Genomic DNA, 21835 nt, shown 5'->3' with positions numbered 1-21835 from the left:
CACTCGTTACAACCGAGGTATGCAGCAAAGCATTTGTGAAGCCACAACACGCACAGCCTTGAGGCGGATGGGCTACAACAGCAGAAGACCCCACCGGGTACCACTCATCTCCACTACAAATAGGAAAAAGAGGCTACAATTTGCACAAGCTCACCAAAATTGGACAGTTGAAGACTGGAAATATGTTGCCTGGTCTGATGAGTCTCGATTTCTGTTTAGACATTCAGATGGTAGAGTCAGATTTTGGGGTAAATAGAATGAGAACATGGATCCATCATGCCTTGTTACCAATGTGCAGACTGGTGGTGGTGGTGTAAAGGTGTGAGGGATGTTTTCTTGGCACACTTTAGGCCCCTTAGTGCCAATTGGGCATTGTTTAAATGCCACAGCCTACCTGAGCTTTCTTTCTGACCATGTCCATCCCTTTATGACCACCGTGTACCCATCCTCTGATGGCTACTTCCAGCAGGATAATGCACCATGTCACAAAGCTTGAATCATTTCAAATTGGTTTCTTGAATAGACAATGAGTTCACTGTACTAAAATGGCCCCCACAGTCACCAGATCTCAACCCAATAGAGCATCTTTGGGATGTGGTGGAACGGGAGCTTCGTGCCCTGGATGTGCATCCCACAAATCTCCATCAACTGCAAGATGCTATCCTATCAATATGGGCCAACATTTCTAAAGAATGCTTTCAGCACCTTGTTGAATCAATGCCACATCGAAAAAAGGCAGTTCTGAAGGCGAAAGGGGGTCAAACACAGTATTAGTGTGGTGTTCCTAATAATCCTTTAGGTGAGTGTATATCATTGCACAGCCTGCATTTAAAAATATATTCAAATATAAACCTTATTAAATAAATGCAGCCAAACGCATAATAAGTGCTTGTACAAAAAATATATATAATGAATGAAATAAATTAATTAGTGATATTTGTTTATGATTGCTGACTTGACTGGAAAAAAAACAACTAAATAAAATATAAAGTACTGATAGAGTTGTTATTGGAATTGTTATAGAAAAAAATCAGAATCATGGAGTCAAATGCATTACGATTCCCATTCCCCATGCACTGGGGGTTATGTTATTACAAAACAAGCAAAACTTCAATAACAGTTTTATCAAATGCATGTTTGACACTTTGAAGCTTATCACTTTTACTAGATTTGTTGTGTTCTCACAAACACTAGGCGTTTGAGTTATTACACCTGTCATAGTCCAGTAGAATCACTATTGAGCCTGGTAATCAAACACATCAAATCCATTGCAACAGTAGAACACATTTCTGATGTGCAGAGCTACACAGCCATTAGCTTTGACCAATTTATGACTCGCTATCTTTGAATCACTTACCAGCGCAGGCCATAGATATTCACAATATGAAAATAAAGAGCACTGTTAGGAAGCGTTCAACAATCTAATCACCTCAACACACACACACGCACAGAGGCACGTGACCTGAGGTAATGGGTTCTTGCCCACGCAGCCCTCTCCTTTCTGCTGAGCTTTATTGAGGCTAATGACGTCTTTAATGTTCCCCACCTGACTGTGCATTTAGATTGTGATGTTACCATCACCGCGCACACACACACATTGAGTAAAATGTCATTCTTTATTATCACAGTCAACAACTGCGAGCACAGACACAAATGCCAGCCGTTGTTATTGCCAAGACCAATAATGCTTACACACACACACACACACACACACACACACACACACACACACACACACACACACACACACACACACACACACACACACACACACACACACACACACACACACACACACACATGAACAGAAACACAGTGCATGTGTGTGAATATGTATAGAGAGATATTAATACTAGCAATGGTTTTCGAATTGTTCAAACATTAAACGGGGGGGCAACAAATAAAAAGAAGACATATAAGTGTGAATATTACACATATTCTTGACATTTTAAAATCTTCTGATGTTCTTTTTTAAAGGGCCTAAAATGAACACTCACCAAGCGCCAAATATGGGTACAAATCAGCGTTGGCGAGTATATGAAACTGCGTCAATGGGCAGTTGGCCGATATCATTTTTATGAATTCTAACAACACAATATTTTGAGAACGAGTACAAATGTGAACAAAGCTCAGCCTTTATGAAAAGGGAGGGGTGAGAAGTTGCAATTCGCAACCTCACCACTAGATGCCGCCACAATGTACACAGTGCACCTTTAAAGCTGCTGTCCGTAACTTTTTTGTGTTCGAGATTTACAAAGAGAATGTACAACATGAATCCATTTTACAAACCGTGTTTTTGTCTTACTCTGAATAATTATGGTACACTTATAATAAGTGTTTATATTCCGACTATTTCAGGCCAGACTGGTAGGTAGTGCTGCGGAGGAGCACAGTCCCTTCGTGACTCGCCATAGACATACACAGAGAGAAGTAGTTCCGGTTACAATGTTCTTCCGCAAGACTCATGCAGTTCTGTTTATTAACCATTAGAGTGCAAAAAGTAACGGACAGCAGCTTTAAGCAGAGATGTATAAAGTACTGGAGACCCAAACCTGAGTAAAAGTACAAGTGCAAAAAATGACTTGAATAGAAGTTGAAATCGAAGTCCTCTTTAAGCACCACACTTAAGTAAAAGTACTAAAGTATTTAACATTTTTGTACTTAAGTATCGCAAGTAGTTTATTTAAAAATGTACTACTCAAGTACTGAAAGTAAAAGTACAAGTATTGTGTTATGTAGTTATTGAAGAAAGTAGTCAAAAGTTTGAACATCATATTTCATTACCAAAAAAGTTTATTTTGACTTATAGTCCAATTCTCTACCATATACAATTTAATAAAATTAACAGCTAGCTAACAACAACTTGCTTTGATCTTTTTTTTTCTGTTTTCACCTCACTCCAGTCTGAACTAGGGTAAATCATTTTTTAGGTAATTTTTTTACACATTGTCATATAAATAACCTGAAAATACTGTAGTTAATTAAGATTAAATCTTACTAAAAACAAATATAAGCACACTTATATTCTTATTTCAAGCAGTGTTCTGAGTAAATGATTTGTTTGTAACACTTTACAATATGGTTTGATTAGTTAACATTACATTAGTTAATGTATTAAGCTAATAACTAGCATGTACTAACCATGATCAATACATTTATTACTGTATTTATTAATCTTTGTTAATAGTTAATAAAAATACAGCTATCTATTGTTTGTATATGTTACTTCACAGTGCACATTAACTATGTAAACAAATAGAGAGCAATTTGAGAGCAAGACAGCGCTCGTGTTGTTAGACGGTGAATGCGTGCATGCAGCCGGGACGCGCTCTCTCTCTCTCTCTCTCTCTCTCTCTCTCTCTCTCTCTCTCTCTCTCTCTCTCTCTCTCTCTCTCTCTCTCTCGCATATGCGCCCTGACAAGCGCAGCAGTTATTCTATTCTACATCACTCACGGAACAAATATGAATTTGGCAGCAAAAAAAAAGGCAGAACGGGAGCATGCGCAGGTCTTCTGGAATCGCTTGATTCGCTCAATGATGTGCCAGCTTCATCAAACCTGCCATCTACCGTTCTGGCAGTGGTAATGTGGGTTTGGAATGGAATGATTCGTAGCATTTTTATAATTGTAACGAGTAAGCACATAAAAATAAAAAAAATCTGAGTAAAAATATTAAACTCATCGAAAATATGTACTGAAGTAAAAAAAATAATACTCTAGAAAAGGACAGATACAGCCTTTTAGAACTTGTGTACAGTAGTGAAGTAGTTCTACTTTGTTACTACACATCTCTGCCTTTAAGTGAACGTAGACATTTGAGAAAGAGAACGTGTGGAGTATCACTAGCCTATATTGGATCCATGCAGCTCTTAAAGTGACAGCAGCCTAATAATACTGCTGCTGTCTGTCATTAATGTTAATCAAACTACAAAAAGACAATCAATCTTGTCACTGCTCTTGTCTGAACAACTTTTGTAAAACTTTAATAAGCATTACTCTGCCTGTGTTTGCAAAACAAACATTTATCTGTATATTTTCACCGACCATTGGCACAAAAACATTATGGTACATAGTAGTCATTAAATTTAGAAGTTTATAATCATTTCTCACTCATGTTCAGATGTGTTATATTGTGTTTTAGTTGTGATATCAAGTTAAGTTTATGTAATCCTTCAGTCCTCAATAAAAATCACAGCCAATCAGAACACTTTGTAATATGCTGTTAAGATTTGGACCAATTCGATTTCACTGTGGGTAGTGCAAGCAACCAAAAAGATGTTTTACAGAATTTTTATGTTGTTTAAATAATGTAAAAATCAAATGATGTGCAATCACAAGTGTTAGCACCATTGGCTCTTTTACAATCGCTTTAGATGTGGCCCATGCAGTCGGAAACAACAGCGAAACTATGGCTTATCATTATGGGTTTTTTCAACTGTAAATTAGCACTTGAGACTGTGAATACAAATCACCTTTGAATTTGGTCCATGTGTACAGCAGCATGTGGAGAGAAAGAGAGTGTGTGTAGTGACAGAAAGATGATGGCGCGAGAATAGAGAGCAGGAGAGAGGAGGAAGAACCAGTGCCAGGGGTGGAGAGAACACGTCTGTCTCGCACTCAATCACACATCCTCTAATGTACTCTGGCTGCCGATAGAGCTAATGTTGATGATGAGAGAGATGGAGAGAACTGCATCAATGGAAGCTGAGAATCACACAGAGTCAAATTTCACTCATGTTTGCGGATGTCAGCGTGCTGAGTGAACAACAGTCCCAGGCCGTGAAACACAGTAAGCACAGACCCAGCACTATAGGCGTTTGTTTGTGTGGTGTCAGATCTGATAAGGTTGACACTTCAGGGCTAGATGATCTCTTTCTGATGGCTTTTTAAATTCCAAATCAGGGTGAATTACCATTTGCTACCATTTCATAATGTCATGCGTTTAAGAATGGCGTTTGCATTATCTAAAGTCACCATTTCTCCAACAGACAACATGACCGACTGTAAATCGTTCATTTCTGATGGAGAGTATTATGGGAGCTGCGTGGAGTTATGATCATATGCGTATGTGGACGTTCACAGCTTTTACGGATTGACTGCATGTGATCGCCTGACCTGATGTGATATATATTTATCAAAATTAATGTGAATCGAGAATTAACAATGTTTTTGCACTAAATGTTATTCTTTAAACATGATTTCTGTAAATTAGGCAGTTATTAATAATTATGCCTAAACATTCTATATACAGGGAGTGCAGAATTATTAGGCAAATGAGTATTTTGACCACATCATCCTCGTTATGCATGTTGTCTTACTCCAAGCTGTATAGGCTGGAAAGCCTACTACCAATTAAGCATATTAGGTGATGTGCATCTCTGTAATGAGAAGGGGTGTGGTCTAATGACATCAACACCCTATATCAGGTGTGCATAATTATTAGGCAACTTCCTTTCCTTTGGCAAAATGGGTCAAAAGAAGGACTTGACAGGCTCAGAAAAGTCAAAAATAGTGAGATATATTGCAGAGGGATGCAGCAGTCTTAAAATAGCCAAGCTTCTGAAGCGTGATCATCAAACAATCAAGCGTTTCATTCAAAATAGTCAACAGGGTCGCAAGAAGCGTGTGGAAAAACCAAGGCGCAAAATAACTGCCCGTGAACTGAGAAAAGTCAAGCGTGCAGCTGCCAAGATGCCACTTGCCACCAGTTTGGCCATATTTCAGAGCTGCAACATCACTGGAGTGCCCAAAAGCACAAGGTGTGCAATACTCAGAGACATGGCCAAGGTAAGAAAGGCAGAAAGTCGACCACCACTGAACAAGACACACAAGCTGAAACGTCAAGACTGGGCCAAGAAATATCTCAAGACTGATTTTTCTAAGGTTTTATGGACTGATGAAATGAGAGTGAGTCTTGATGGGCCAGATGGATGGGCCCGTGGCTGGATTGGTAAAGGGCAGAGAGCTCCAGTCCGACTCAGACGCCAGCAAGGTGGAGGTGGAGTACTGGTTTGGCTGGTATCATCAAAGATGAGCTTGTGGGGCCTTTTCAGGTTGAGGATGGAGTCAAGCTCAACTCCCAGTCCTACTGCCAGTTTCTGGAAGACACCTTCTTCAAGCAGTGGTACAGGAAGAAGTCTGCATCCTTCAAGAAAAACATGATTTTCATGCAGGACAATGCTCCATCACACGCGTCCAAGTACTCCACAGCGTGGCTGGCAAGAAAGGGTATAAAAGAAGAAAATCTAATGATATGGCCTCCTTGTTCACCTGATCTGAACCCCATTGAGAACCTGTGGTCCATCATCAAATGTGCGATTTACAAGGAGGGAAAACAGTACACCTCTCTGAACAGTGTCTGGGAGGCTGTGGTTGCTGCTGCACGCAATGTTGATGGTGAACAGATCAAAACACTGACAGAATCCATGGATGGCAGGCTTTTGAGTGTCCTTGCAAAGAAAGGTGGCTATATTGGTAACTGATTTGTTTTTGTTTGGTTTTTGAATGTCAGAAATGTATATTTGTGAATGTTGAGATGTTATATTGGTTTCACTGGTAAAAATAAATAATTGAAATGGGTATACATTTGTTTTTTGTTAAGTTGCCTAATAATTATGCACAGTAATAGTAACCTGCACACACAGATATCCCCCTAAAATAGCTAAAACTAAAAACTAAAACTTCCAAAAATATTCAGCTTTGATATTAATGAGTTTTTTGTGTTCATTGAGAACATGGTTGTTGTTCAATAATAAAATTAATCTTCAAAAATACAACTTGCCTAATAATTCTGCACTCCCTGTATATATATATATATATATATATATATTAATTAACCATAAATGGAAAGGTGGCTTAGTTTGAGTTTTGACATTTTTCACCTTTATATAAGTACAGTTTGGAGTGGAAAGGAAGCAATGAGTTAGAGAAAGGGGGGACAGAACTGGAAAGGACCACAAGCTGGGACTGAGGCTACCAACTCCAACAGCTGAATGTTCATTTTGTCAGTTTTATACAGTACTAGCATAAATGTGACCTCCAAGCTCACATAGATGAATTAAAAGCCACACAATTCCAACATGAGGTCTTTAATGAACAAATACACAAAAGACAGAACTTTGTGAATGACATGCATTTGAACGAATGAGGGGGCAGTTTGCTTAACGTTATTTTTAATTGGATTCTCCAAGCCAAAGCTGTGGAGATCTTAGGAACTTTGTGGGTTTTGGACCAGACTTTTAAAGTCTTCAGAAGCAAGCCATACCACCCAAGTTACACTGGATTGGTCATTGGTGTGCATTGTTTAGGGTTTGGAGATGGTGAAGGGGGGTGTCTTGGAATCAGATCTTGCTTTCTTGAATCCCTGAAGTTAAACAAACACCCTCTGAAGTCGATGGACAACTCGAAACCCCTCGCTCTCTCTTGTGCGCCGCCAAGACACTGCTTGTTCGGGTACAGCTACAAAGTCCCTATGGCGCTTTTTCCTGTTCCTTTTTTGTTTCTTTACATTCCCGCAAGATGTGTTTTTGGTCCACTACTCTCTCGATCTCGGTGGTGAGCCTTTTGCTTTTTTTGAAGGAGAACTTCAAAGGGGAAACGGCTAATCTGTGCTTTTCCTCCGCTGTGTGGATCGTGCCACAAAAAGCCTGAGCTATCTGCAGCAGGCAGTCAGTACAGATAGGCTTGATTTCAATCTCCCTCCTCTCTGTCCGCTCAAATGTTAACCCCACCCTCGCCGCCAGACCGCGCGAAGAAAGAGCATGGAATCAAAAAGCGAAACGGCTTGCAACGTGTTTGACAGGGGCCAAAGAGATTTGATGAAGTATTTGGCATGGAAAAACACAGTCTGCCTCCCCCCAATGAGTTTATCCAGTAGCACAAAGCATACTAGAGTTTGTTCAGCGACTCTGAGCCGGCGCGCGGTTTCGGTTGCAGAGTGTGTTAGGCAGAGAATGATGTTTGCGCTAATATGGTTGCAGCAGCTCTAAAAGGGGAAGTCAGTTAATGGGGGCTCCTGTGAAATTGTGTCTTTAAATATAAATACAGCTCTGAAAACCCGTGTTAACAAGAAGAAGAGGGCGAGAGAGAGGAAAAAAGAAAAGAAAAAGGAGTAACATGTGTTTCTTGTCGGAAAGGCGGTAGAAGAATTGGCGAATAAAAAGGGACTCATTGGTCTAATGGAGAACTGTCAGGGTGAATCACTGTCACAAATGACATCAGAAAAGAACTGATATATTTTTTTTGTGGAGCGACTGACAAGTTAAAAGAGAAATCCCATGCATTATTTAAACAGGCTCGGGAATCTGTCAGCCATGTGATTTGCCGCGTTAGCAAAAACCAGGTGTGTGCTGAGAGAGAGAGAGAGAGAGAGAGAGAGAGAGAGAGAGAGAGAGAGAGAGAGAGAGAGAGAGAGAGAGAGAGAGAGAGAGACGGAGAGAGTGAGAGAAAGTGAGCGAGCGCATGCAGAGATTGCGGGACTCAGAGTTGTGTATGTTGCAAATCCCTAACTACCAAAGCGGTCAGCACTTTTATTTCTTCTTTTCTTTGTCTCTCACCTATCCTTTCATTTTGCCATCACACTTTCAAGAGCTTTTCTGTCATCAGAGAGCAACTGTCACTCTTATTAAATCAGATTGGATTGTCCCAGTGTTGCCACTGAGGACCGTCTCACTCGCTCATCTCTTTTTCTCACTCGTACCCTCATGTAGCCCTAGATATAGTCACTATTCTTTCCGACATGTCCCGAACAAGTGTAATATTTGAAATTGGAAATATGTCCTTGATATTTCTTGACAGTTTTTCTGTGAGATTCACCCTAAGACAGACTTCCCTGTCCCTACCTAGAGAAGAATCTCATTGTAACCGGAGACACTTCTCCCTCCTCTCAGCTCTCATAAACGGCATCATTTGATCTCTGCTTTGTTTTATGTAAAATATTGAGCATGGCGAGAGCAAGAGGGATCAGTGTTGATCTTGTGGCTAAAGTAGGGGAGTATCAGTTTCCTGCATCACTTCAGCGGAGCAGCTCTGTGAGAGTTGGGCTCACCTTATGAACTTGGGTTCAGGGTCAGAGATTTGGTAGAAAAAAAGTGAATTTGGAGGGAATGGAGGTTTGGATGATACCTGGGGATAGATGAGATTACACATTCTCTTTCAAAATGGAAACAGAAAGTAACTATGCACTCTAAAAAGTAATTCAGGGGACCAGTTACCACAACCTAAGTTAAAAATTCAAATAAGTTGCAAACATTATTGACCATTACATAAACTTAATATCATCTGTAATTTTAACTCTAAATTTAGCTTTTTTTTAAAAAATTAAGTTGAATTTACTTCATGAAGTTGTCTGGATAACTTCGGAAATTAGACAGTGGATTTCTAGTTCTACGCATTCTTTGCATAGGACTTAGTAAGGAGACTAAATGTTGAAATGAAGTGTTCATTTATTTGTTGTTAGTGAAGGGAAAGATCTGTTAGTGTTTAATGCTGCTATGTTTGACATTTAAAAGAGTTTCTGTAATGTTGAATCGTTAGTGGTTGCCATTGACTCAATAAGCAATGACTGTGTAAATGCCAGTGACAAGTAATATCTTACTTGTTCATTAAATATACATGTTAAAGAAATGATTAATGTTAGCATGTGCAGTGTTGCCGACCTAGTGACTTTTTTTTGCTATATTTAGCAACTTTTCAGACCCCTTTAGTTACTTTTCTTCAAAAAAGCGACTAACCACTTTTTGAAAAAAAAAAAAACATCAATTACTTTAAAACTGTTGCCAGTATTGTCCTGCAAGCGCATGGTCTTGCTTTCTCCCTGTCGTCACACCTCTCTCTCTGTCTACCCTGATCAGTGAATGGCTGAGAGGAGCAGCAGTGCATGCCGGTGAGCGCACACCGCAGCTGACAGATGTGAATGAGCGACACTGTGCACACAGTGGTGCCACGGATTTATCACTTATCTGCTACCTTTGTTTTATATTTAAAGAATTTAGTTTGACCCGTTATGATTTCCATTCTTCTCAAGCTCAACACTTATATTACTCAGTATAAAAGAACTTTAGTTCATTCAGTTTCTGACCTCTCTCAATTCAGATTATATTAAACATATAAAAAAAATTAATTCACTATATCATACTTGTTCTACTGTATGACAAAAATATATAGGAAATGAGAGCGTCTTTATTGGGCAGTCGGCTATATTATATTATTTTAAAATACAGTATGCGAGCACAGATTAGGACAGAAAACACGTAGGCAGACAGAACGCAAGTACAACGTGATGACGTCACAAATATGCTAATTGAGACATGAAGTCATTTAGCGACATTTAACGACTTTTTGGGCAGTCTGTAGCTACTTTCCTTGGAATATAGTTGGCAACACTGAGCATGTGCTATGATAGCTGTTGATTTTCACTGAAATAGATTCGATTAATTGGTTCCAGGGCTACAACTCTGGTAGTTGGTGCGACTTCAATTTTTGAGTAATCAACAAAATGTGTTCATGCTACAAATTATGAAGTTCCTCTAACTCAATGTGGCTTGTTGGTTGAACCAACACATTCAATTCAATTCACTTAAAGTTATAAACTATAAAAATAAAAATAAACGATTGCAAACTGTAGCACTAATTATTTTTGTTGAGCCAACACATATTTTTTTAGTGTGGCTTGTCCATGGTTCGATAATGGTTTGTGCTGGTCATGTTTATAAAATTGTATTTTATTGAGGAAACTGACTGGTAAATTGTGTAAAGTGATGGAAAATTGGCATGTTGTAGGCCAGAATTCAGTTAATGTTTACAGTTTATTACACTCAACATACCACATTCTAAATATAATATTGAGAACACTGTTCAACATGCGCTTGTGAATTGCGTTTTTTTCCAGTTTTGAATTTAATTAATTGTTTCTATTTCTCTCCACTTCTCACCTCTCCAAATATCCAATCATATGCACTAAAGTTAGGGGCTGTTTAGCCAAAAAAATGTAAAGCCTTGCCGTTTGAACATTTCATTTTTGTGCTCATGCAGTTTTACATGCAATGAGCGTGTGCACCTGTCAAACACGTGATTACTGGACTAAGTAGTCTTACTGCACTAATACTGTCAAATACACACATGGTTACATATATAAACATATAAATATATAAAGCCGGTTATGTCTAAAGTGAAAGTAAAATCGCGTGTGTCTGTATATGAGATGTGAGCAGGTCTTAAATTGACAGCAGCGCAGCCTAGTGAACACTTGTCCTTAAAGGGACAGTTCACCTCTAAAATTATGTTAATAAAACAACAAAAGAAAGAGAAAATTCTTTTCATACTTAAATGCTACTGTACATCTCTGAGCTGCCATTTAAATCTTTATATATATTTATTTTATATTATACAATACTCTAGGAAAGTGTAAAAGTTTTTTTTTTTTTTAGAAAAGTTCTAAGTTTAAGTAAGGTTTTTCAAGTCGTTTAAGTAAAACAAAGAAATAGTATTGCAATAAAAACATTTTCTCCTTAAGCTCTTTCTGTTCCTGTCACCTAAGAATAGAATATATATATATATATATATATATATATATATATATATATATATATATATATATATATATATATATATATATATATATATATATATATATATATATATATTAATCATTAGTAAATATATATTTATTACTTTATACATTTAGTGCTTTAAATATAAGGGGCACTTACGTAATTAATTAAGTGAAGAACCTATTTCAGTCTTTCAATTAGCTTTTTTTTCTCTGCCACTTTTGTCTGCTCTAAAAGTCCTGTTAATCTTTGAGAAACTTTATTTTTGCATATTCTAAAGGCTAAGTTATAGTTTGACCTTTGATACACAAAATAATCCATCACAATATATTCCTTTTTGACTTGTAGACATATTTTACCTGAGTAATAAGTTCAGACAGGTCAGAGTAGGTCATTAATCAACTATTATCTTGTACAACATCATCTATGCAAAGTGACATTCAGAAGTCAGAGGTCCACATTGCCCCATGTGGCCAGAATATTAAAATCAAGAACAGAAAGGTGTCAATACTGTTTAACGCAGAAAATAAACAGTTCAGATAATTCCCAATGTGTAATACAAAGTATTTCAATATGATTTTGAGATAAATGCTATTTTATTAATGATTATTCAGACATTAGCCTTTTTTAGTTGAGGTATACATTGAAGATCGTCTGCTGTTATCATATTAGTCTCTTTAGTCTGTCGTGCTGACTTATCAGAAATCTCCCCCAATATGTGTCCTCTGACTGAAATATTTGCCCGGATCCAGCCTTCCAAAATTAATGTTCCATAAATCATCTTCCCCACAGGGACAGGAGCTCCTTGCTGACCATTGCCGGAGACACGCATACTGTATTTGCACTCACACATTTACACTATAACAAGGAGGCATACTCACATACATAACATGTCAGGTATACCCCATTTTAAAATGAAAGTAATAGCAACCACTAACACTCAAGCGTGCATGAAGCCGAACAGCTGAACACTATACTTTCATACACAAACCTGTGGAGCAGAGCTGCATTGATTACCCACCCTGTCCATCAGGACACAGTCTGTCAGATAAACAGATGGCTCATACAGCAAAGGACCATATGAAGGACCTGCATTATCCTCACTCACCGGCCCATGCCACATATTCCTCGCACTCCTGCAGGTTAAACCTGCTCTTGACTGCCTCTCCGTTACGTTGATTTCCAGATGACCGTGCAGTCATCCTGAATTAATGCGTCATCGAGAATGAACTCAACTTCAGGGAGAAGAGAGATATGTTGTATATATTCCATTTGGGAAAAGCGTGCCCCTAAATTGCTTTCATCGAGTTGACTCAATTTATAAGGATTTACCCTGTTGGACAGACTTAAATGAATAGTTCACTATGAACCGTCAAGTACAGCACAAACTGCAATACTATTTTCCAAAAATTCCTACTTTTACATTCCAGCAGAGTATGGCTTTGAAACACTATTCATTTCTCCTTGAACTATGCCTCTAAGAAGTGCATGCTTTTTGCAATTGTCCAAAATACTGGTTTCTACGGTATATCTCAAGTGCTCAAAGTAGATCAATTCTCTCAAGTAATTCTCACCTTCCTCTCATTCAGAAGTGTGTGAACAAGTTGAGAGTGGCTGAGGAGTATGTAACCAAGTGCTTGTGAGTACGCGCTTATGTCCAAAGCTTCTGTATTTAGTCTCAAACCCTCGGTTCAGCTAATGGGAATCCATCCCGCGTAATGACCCACAGTTCCTGTCAGTAATGAGATGTGGGAATTGCCCGTCCGTTCGACCAGATGATGCTGTATTAACGGACTGGGCCAAGCAGGACGGACGGGGGGCCGCCCGAAGCCCCAATGCCCCGCCTCATTTTTCATCCGGCCGACACCGAAGCTGGCGTGAAGGTCCGAAGGGGGATTGATTTCAAATGAGCCTCAAAATGACGTCTAATGAAAGCCCATAAAGACGTGGGGCTCTCCACTCCAAAACAGTCAAATGAGTTACGGCCTATCGAGGATAAACACTTGATGAGTCCTTGCTTCCGGATCAAGGTGGCTACTCAACCGCATCTACAAAATTGTCTGACAAATGTATGCATTAACTGGTCAACATGTATCCTCTAAGCCACATTTCCCAAAAGTGTGGTGCACGAGTGTCGCCTGGGCCCCCATCTTCGGTGGCGCTCATTGATATGTAAACGCAGGGCGATATCAAAGAGAAATCTTTTCAGGCTTTCTGTGAAGCGAGCACTACTTATGATCAAAGGATAGTCGCCATAAACCGTTCAAAGAGAACAGAGTTCTCTGATGGCCATTAATGTGTGTCTGTGATAAGGGTAAGTGAAAGACTGTGCCATCTTATGCAGCACAAAAGGCCCGTGAGAAACACAATATAGGACTCGGTTAGCAAGGCTGATGAGATGTTGAATATTCAGCTGTAGGTGGAGGTATAAATATAACATTCATTGTCGAGAGTCCCCAGCAAAAATAGTAACTTATTTACCAAAGCAGTGAGATCCAGAAGCTCACCTGGGTTTTTAGGATGCTTTGTTCCATTTAGTTTTTTTGTTTTGTTTCTTTACTTTTTTTGTCACTTGGTGTTCACCAGGGCTCTATCCTTGGTCCACTTTAACTTTTCATTGTTCAGTAAAATTATGGTTTTCTTGCAAAACTTATGTGCAGATGTTCTCATACAAATGTTTGCACAGTGCAATTATTCTAAATTAAGGCTAAGATTTAGAACCGAATGAAGCCATGATAAAATGTGTACACCGTTATTAGTGAATAAGACTCTTCAACCAAATTCACTTCACTGTTTTTAGTGTTTAGTTTTATATCAGTGTAGAAATGTGCTTTTGCTGTAGCTTTCACTCCTGTCAAAGCAGTGCATCTCCTCCAACCTTCTCACAGCAATTAACACTTCATTAAAAGAGCTCTTTAATCATTTTCACTTTCAATTCAAACACTTTTACGTTGGGCCTCTTGTGGATTGCTCTCTCATTGTTCAGGGAGGGAATTAATGACTTAAAATTTATATGTTTTTCCCCCTTGATCGCTCTTCTTCATTATTACTTCTTTGTTATTCCGTGCAAATAGATTTTTTGCACCCCAAACTCAAAGCACCATACTCTCCTATGGGGCTTTGAGCGGAGGTGTTTTCATAAACTTGTAAAGACATCCATGCTTTTGTGTCTTCTAAGTCATAACATCTCTTCTACAGAGCTGTTTGCAAGTGAGTCGCTCTACTTAATGAGATTTACCATTGCTCTACGTTGAATCTATCAAACTAACCTGGGATGGATGTTAACGATTAGATGCAGCATATTGCATTAGGTGCAACATGAAACAGGAGCATGTTTGGGGTGGATTCGTCAAAGTGCTTCCTTGCAGCATAGTATGCTTGAGTACAATAGGAAATGTGTCGTAATGGAATTCAAGGTAGTAGACATGCAAGTGAATGCTCAGTAGTTAATCATATATATCCATGTGAAAATATTGGGACACCCTATTGAATTCCATGGTTTTCTGTATCAGGACATAATAAAAAAGAATCTAGTGCTTGGCAGGTCTTAAAAACCTTCATTTTTTTCTTTTTCAGCCATTCTGTTGTACATTTGCTGGTGATCTTTGGATCATTGTCCGGTTGCAATTTTAGCAAAGCTTTAGCTGTCGGACAGATAGTTTCACATTTGACTCTAGAATACGCTGGTATACAGAGGAGTTCATGGTCATCTCAATGACTGTGAGGTGACAGGTCCTGTGGCTACAGCAAAACCCGCCTAAAATCATCACCCTCTCCACCAGCATGCTTGACCTTTTGTATGAGGTGTTTGTGCTGATATGATCTTTTGGTTTTCACCAAACTTGGCGCTGTGCATTATGGCCAAACATCTTTACTTTGGTCTAGTCTGTCCAAAGGACATTGTTCAAGCAGTTTTCATGGTTTGTTTAGATGGAACTTTGCAAATCTAAGACATGTAGCCATGTTTTTGTTTTGTTTTTTAGAGAGGAGAGGCTTTCTCCTGGCAACCATTCCAAAAATGCCATGCTTGAGCCACCTTTTTCTAATTGTATGGTCATGGACTTTAACATTTAACATGTTAACTGAGGCCTGTGTAAGGTGTAGTTTTTAGGTTGTCTGCAATTTTTCTGAGCATTTCTGATCTTGGGGTGAATTTGTTAGGATGTCCACTCATGGGAAGATTGGTGTCTATTTTGAATGTCTTCCACTTGTGAGTAATCGTCCTCACTGTAGAATGATGGTCTTCAAATTGTTTGGAAATAGCCTTGTAACCCTTAAAAGATTGATGGCGGCAACAGTTGCTTCTCTAAGATCATTGCCGATGTCTTTTCTTCTTGGCATTGTTTTAACACACACCCGAATGCTCCAGACCTGCAAACTGCCAAAACTTTTATAGAGGTGATCACACTTGCAGTGATCAGTGATCAAAGTGAAGTGCTAGACCATTACTTACCCTCTTAATTCCAATGTTAACAGTAAGGGTGTCCTAACTTTGTCACCTATGGCTTTTCCATTTTGGCTTTATTTTTGCTAAATAAATAATGCCACTGTGTGATATGTCATGTGGTGTTGTTCATCTGAGGTTTTATTTTCCAAATTAAGACCTGCCAAGGACCAGATTTTTTTTTTTTTTAAACAGAAAACCATGGAATTGAATAGGGTGTCCTAACATTGAATAGGGTGCCCTACAATTCACATGATTGTACTCAGTGGGCTAAGATGTGCTGATCCTAGTAATAGTAACCTGTGTATTATTTTGGTCATGTGACAATACATCATATACACCTATATACAATTTAAGATGTGAACAAAACATCTTCTGGTCAAAGTAAATTTTCTACACAAACGGTAAAACGAAAATTGTGTCAAAGCAAATATATCCAGGTCTAACTAAATATATCAGACACGATGGGGGATTTCAAATAACTGTCACTTATTTGACTATAATTTAACCATGAATTAAGTGAAACCTAAATTGGTAGCTATGGGGTAAAGTGGGCCAGATGTTTTGGGGGTAAACTGTGCCATTGGCTTAATTGGTTGTTCGCAAAGACCCATCCCCTTTAGTTACTGTTGCTATGTCCGACAAGCCATGGCGCTCTCGTAAAGAAAATACATCACGAAGCAAAGAGGAAACTGACAACACGCCGACAGACAGGACAGAGCAAGATATTTTCGATGTGAAACAAAGTCTCAACTTTCAAATTTTGTAATTTTTAAAAAGAAATTGAAGCAACAAATATCGTTTTATGTCTATTTGTGCCGTGATCGCTGTAGCGCCTCAGATAAAGCTGCTAGTGAACTGATCATCTCTTCTTTCTAGTTCATTGATAAGCATCAAATTAACATGAGTTAATTTTAAAAGAAATTTAAAAAAAAGATGTCAGTATGCACCGTTTGTCCAGTGCAAGACAACTGAAGTTAATCTACTAACTCTCCTGACTGTTTTGTTGGAAAAAACGGCAGATTTGGCGATGTGATTGGTTAGATCGGCTGTCAATCAAACTCACGGCGAAGGGTGAATTAGTTATAGTAAAATAATAATAATACGATGTTAAAAAAATATTGAAAATGATTTCCCTACATTCATATATTCTGATATTATTGGTTTATGAACTAATGTAAGAAAAACGTATCTTCAAAATAAGGACTTGCAGTGGAAATGTCAATTAGTAAATTGTGTTTGCACTCATATTCATGTTTTAATATAGCCCCCCCCCCCCCCCCCCCCCCCCAATTATTCAACTTGTCGCTGAACATTTTATAAAGAGGTCATATTTTATAGCCTAAAGTTGGTTGGAGACATCCTGAAAAATGAATAAGTATTTTAGTTTTACATCATTTCTCCTTGCATAGAGGACGCTTTGAAAGTGGCACAGCTTACCCCCACTCTCTCCATCAGTCTTGTGTCCTCTATTCCAGGGCAGGTTTTGTGTATATGTGTTGTTACCTGCTTGCATCATATCGCCCAGCGCAGATCATTCACATACAAGTGGGACTGAACGGAGATCCACGCAGATGTCGCATCACCATGGCGGCCGAGACTGATGTATAGCGGTGAAGGTTGTCCTCCTCAGGGGGCGTTGTGTGTGAGGTGTGTCAGGGTGTGTGTGGGGACATCTGTGCGGAGCAGGGTGGATTCTGCGGGGGAGGGCAGCCAGAGGGGTGTCTGGCACAGTGTAGATGGATATAGAGAGCTCAGCGGGCGCCCCACAACCATTGAAAACACGCTGCCACTCACATACGCATGTACGCATCAGCCTCCTAACCTTAAAACAGTTAACATAGACACAGATGTCACTCTTAATGCTGTAAACTGTGTCTGAACCAGTATGTTACACATAGACAAGATATCCTTTCAGACAAAGATGACAGTTATGTCAGCTGATGTACTGCAACATATTTCAAATAAAATCTTCTGTGGTTAAAGCCAGGTACAACATGAAACAGGACCTTTTTAATGTATTTATTCTAATTAAATATTGAATTTATGCAAGAGCCTTTAATTTCAGTTATCATATTTAAATCTTTAATCTTGATTTTGTCGTTTTTTTGGGATGCAACAACATGTTGGAAAATCCTGATAAATACGGTATTAATTTTATGAGCGGTAACCAATATGAGGATTATTGTTTTAAATCTGTCCCGTTTTGTCTATTTAAACAAAAGTATCAAAAACTTATCATTTCAAGTGATATTAATAAGCTTCAAGTGGCATCAGGCATGAAAATAACATAGTGTCTAGTATACAGTAAAACAATATACTTACATAGTATTTAGTAGTGGAAGGCACATGCACAGCTAGACCCCCAAGTTGTGATTAAAGGGTTCGTCACCCAAAAATGAAAACTCTGTCATTAATTACTTCCCCTAATGTCGTTGGACACCCGTAAGACCTCCGTTCATCTTTGGAACACAAATGAAGATATTTTACATTTAATACGAGACTTTTCTGTTCCTTCATTGAAGGTATGTACAGTAATACTGTCCCTTTCCAGAAAGGGAATACAAATTTCATCAAAGTAGTCCATATGTGTCATCAGTTAGTTAATTAGAATCTATTGAAGCCTTGAAATACATTTTGGTCCAAAAATAACAAAAATTATTCAACATTGTCTTCTCTTCCTTGTTTGTTTTCAATACGCAAACAAAGATTTGAACGGTTATGAATCAGCGGATTGATTCATGATTCGAACTGCCAAACTGCTGAAATTACGCGACATTGGCGATCCGAAATTTGAATCAATCCGCTGATTCATGTCTGTTTGAATCTTTATTTGTGGATTGAAAACAAACGCGGAAGAGAAGATAATGCTGAATAAAGTCGTAGTTTTTGTTATTTTTGGACCAAAATGTATTTTCGATGCTTCAAGAGATTCTAATTAACTAACTGATGTCACATATGGACTACTTTGATGATGTTTTTATTCCCTTTCTGGACATGGACAGTATAGTGTGCATACACTTAGATACACTGTCAGACTAAATATAAAATATCTTAAACTGTGTTCTGAAGATGAACGGAGGTCTTACGGGTCTCTACGAGTCATTAATGACATAATTTTCATTTAGCAAATCTCATTGGTTCTTCCTGAAGCTCAAACGTGCTGCGTAACACAAGAATGAACCTCATTGGTTTTTGCTGAAGCTTAAACGTGCTGCGTAATATGAGAATGAATCTCATTGGTTCTTGCTGAAGCTTAAACGTGATGCGTAACACAAGAATGAACCTCATTGGTTCTTCCTGAAGCTCAAACGTGCTGCGTAACACAAGAATGAACCTCATTGGTTCTTCCTGAAGCTCAAACGTGATGCGTAACACAAGAATGAACCTCATTGGTTCTTCCTGAAGCTCAAACGTGCTGCGTAATATGAGAATGAATCTCATTGGTTCTTGCTGAAGCTCAAACGTGATGCGTAACACAAGAATGAACCTCATTGGTTCTTCCTGAAGCTCAAACGTGATGCGTAACACAATAATGAACCTCATTGGTTCTTGCTGAAGCTTAAACGTGATGCGTAACACAAGAATGAACCTCATTGGTTCTTCCTGAAGCTCAAACGTGATGCGTAACACAATAATGAACCTCATTGGTTCTTGCTGAAGCTTAAACGTGATGCGTAACACAAGAATGAACCTCATTTTTGTTCTGAAGATGAAGAAAATTCATACGAGGGGGAGTAATTCATCATTTTTGGGTGAATCAACCCTTTACGTTGATGTACTAAATAGTTAAAACTAACTGAAATAAACATTAATAAAAGCTACAGTCATTTAAAAAACTGTGACTAATAAAACAAAACCAAACGAATACATTTGCAATTGTGTGCACATTTGTCATAAAATCATATTATATTATATAATTATATAATATTTTTAGTTTGGTTTTATTTATTTTTATACCATTAAGGCAAAGTAATGAATTCTTGTGAAGGTCATCAGTTTACACCCATAAGCTGAAATCCACAGCAAGATGAGCAGTAAGGCAGATAAAACTGGTCCGTGGGTGTCAGCCCAGCGTATTTGTCATTAGCTTGAATTTGCATGCACCTTGTTGAGCACGGGGTGACGTGGCGGGGGGGTGGGTGGGTGGGTGGGGGTGGTTGATGCTCAGAAGGGGTGAGGGCGGGGGGCTTGAGTTTGGCCAAAAGCACAGCTGTACTGCCTGCCGTACTGATTGCCTCTCCTTCTCTCGCCCTCATTTATCTTCATTTCTTCCCAATTACACCAAATTAGCAATAGTCTCAGTTGCATTACCAACTTAATCCCCCCTTTTTTTGCGGGCTGCATTATGCGGTGGCAGATGATTCCTTGGCGGGAGTCAGGGTAAACAGCCATGAAAATGCCACCCCGGCAGATGGCGAGGCCCACAAGAAATATGACAAACAGAGTGCCAGCGTGCCGTCCTCTGCCCGTACCCGCTACAAGCTGTTAATGCGCTCCCGGACAGTTTGTGTGTGTGTTTGTGTGTGTGAGACTGTAAGGTTTTGCCGGCATAACAATATTAATGAATGCGTGCGTGTGTGTCGCACAGTATGTTTAGCTTTAAATAGACGGCGGAACCAAAGCAACACTGTGAGTTTTGTTGCTATACATGGCGAACATGTATGACTTCAGAGGTTTGTGGTTTGTATGTTTCCATTGACTCTTGACAGTGTGTGCTGACATGTGATTGACACAGACAGGATATGTGCAGCACTAATATTGCCTTTTACTTGGGATGAGACCTCACACATATCCGTACCAAGTTTAACAATTTAATAGAAACTTTTGTGATGCATTGTTTTGAATAACATTGAAACAACAGATTTGTTGAAATGAGTCGGATCAGGCTAACATAGCAACTTTGTCCAATTGAAGTTTGGGCTGGGATATCCTTTTTATCGAACCAGTGATAAATCGGAGTAGGGTTTCAGAGACCTAGTCAATAATTTAGCATTTTCAAAATGATTATAAATTGTCTAGGTCATGTTGTGACACAGGGACCAGAATTCTCTCTGCACTTTCTCTCTGAAGTTTATACCAGGATGTTGTTTGGGATGGATTAAACCAACGCACACACTTGCCGATTTTTCACTGACTAAAGTCATAAACATGCACACACTGTTTACAGTCCCACACACTGACAGAGGCAACATCAACACATGCGACCGCTCAAACGGGGCCCGAAGACCCTAAACCCATCACAGGCCCGAACAGTGCGGCCGAGAAGATGATTCACAGGCCACAAAAAAGTAATTAGCCACCCCAAAAAAAACACTAGAATGTTTGTATATTTCTCTGATCAAAGCCTGCTCGCTCTTGTTTTGATCTGTGTCGATTTCTGAACCATATTTTGTGCTTGCTAATGCCGTAAGCCTTTTAAGACGCCATACTTTTGACCTCAGTGCTAATGCGCTGCCTGGTGTTATATTATTCACACACACGCATGTACTTGAGTCTCCAGGCAGTGAACGGTGGGACTCTGTAGGTGAAGGCAGGCTTAGGTGCCAGATGGTGAGACTGACTGGCCAACAAACACTCCACTTCAGTGGTTTAAAGGAAGAGGAAACGTACATTTTCTCCCACACATAAAGGATTAGGAATAGTGGTTAATCGCTATATAGCCAAGACAAGATATTTTGGCTGATATTTGGCTTTTTCCTATTATCGGCATTGGCTTTCCTACTTGGATGATAAATGCCGTAAGTGAGACTAATATTTTTGACATCACTTAACAATTCAGTCTAATAATTTATTAGACAGAAGCACCTTTTCACACAGAGCATCGATCCCACAAAATTGCC

The 21835-nt window shown here is 38.9% G+C and overlaps 1 protein-coding gene across 5 annotated transcripts in view; it reads left to right on the top strand.

Moving 5' to 3' along the window:
* The window catches only part of dacha (dachshund a), a 203131-nt gene that overhangs the window by 130037 nt on the left and 51259 nt on the right, over positions 1 to 21835 (top strand). The window lies entirely within an intron of this gene.

This window comes from Pseudorasbora parva, chromosome 18 (genome assembly GCF_024679245.1).
Source record: "Pseudorasbora parva isolate DD20220531a chromosome 18, ASM2467924v1, whole genome shotgun sequence".
Lineage (NCBI taxonomy): Eukaryota > Metazoa > Chordata > Actinopteri > Cypriniformes > Gobionidae > Pseudorasbora > Pseudorasbora parva.
The sequence above is the reverse complement of the archived record's forward strand: the minus strand, read 5'-3'. Positions and strand labels throughout refer to the sequence as shown.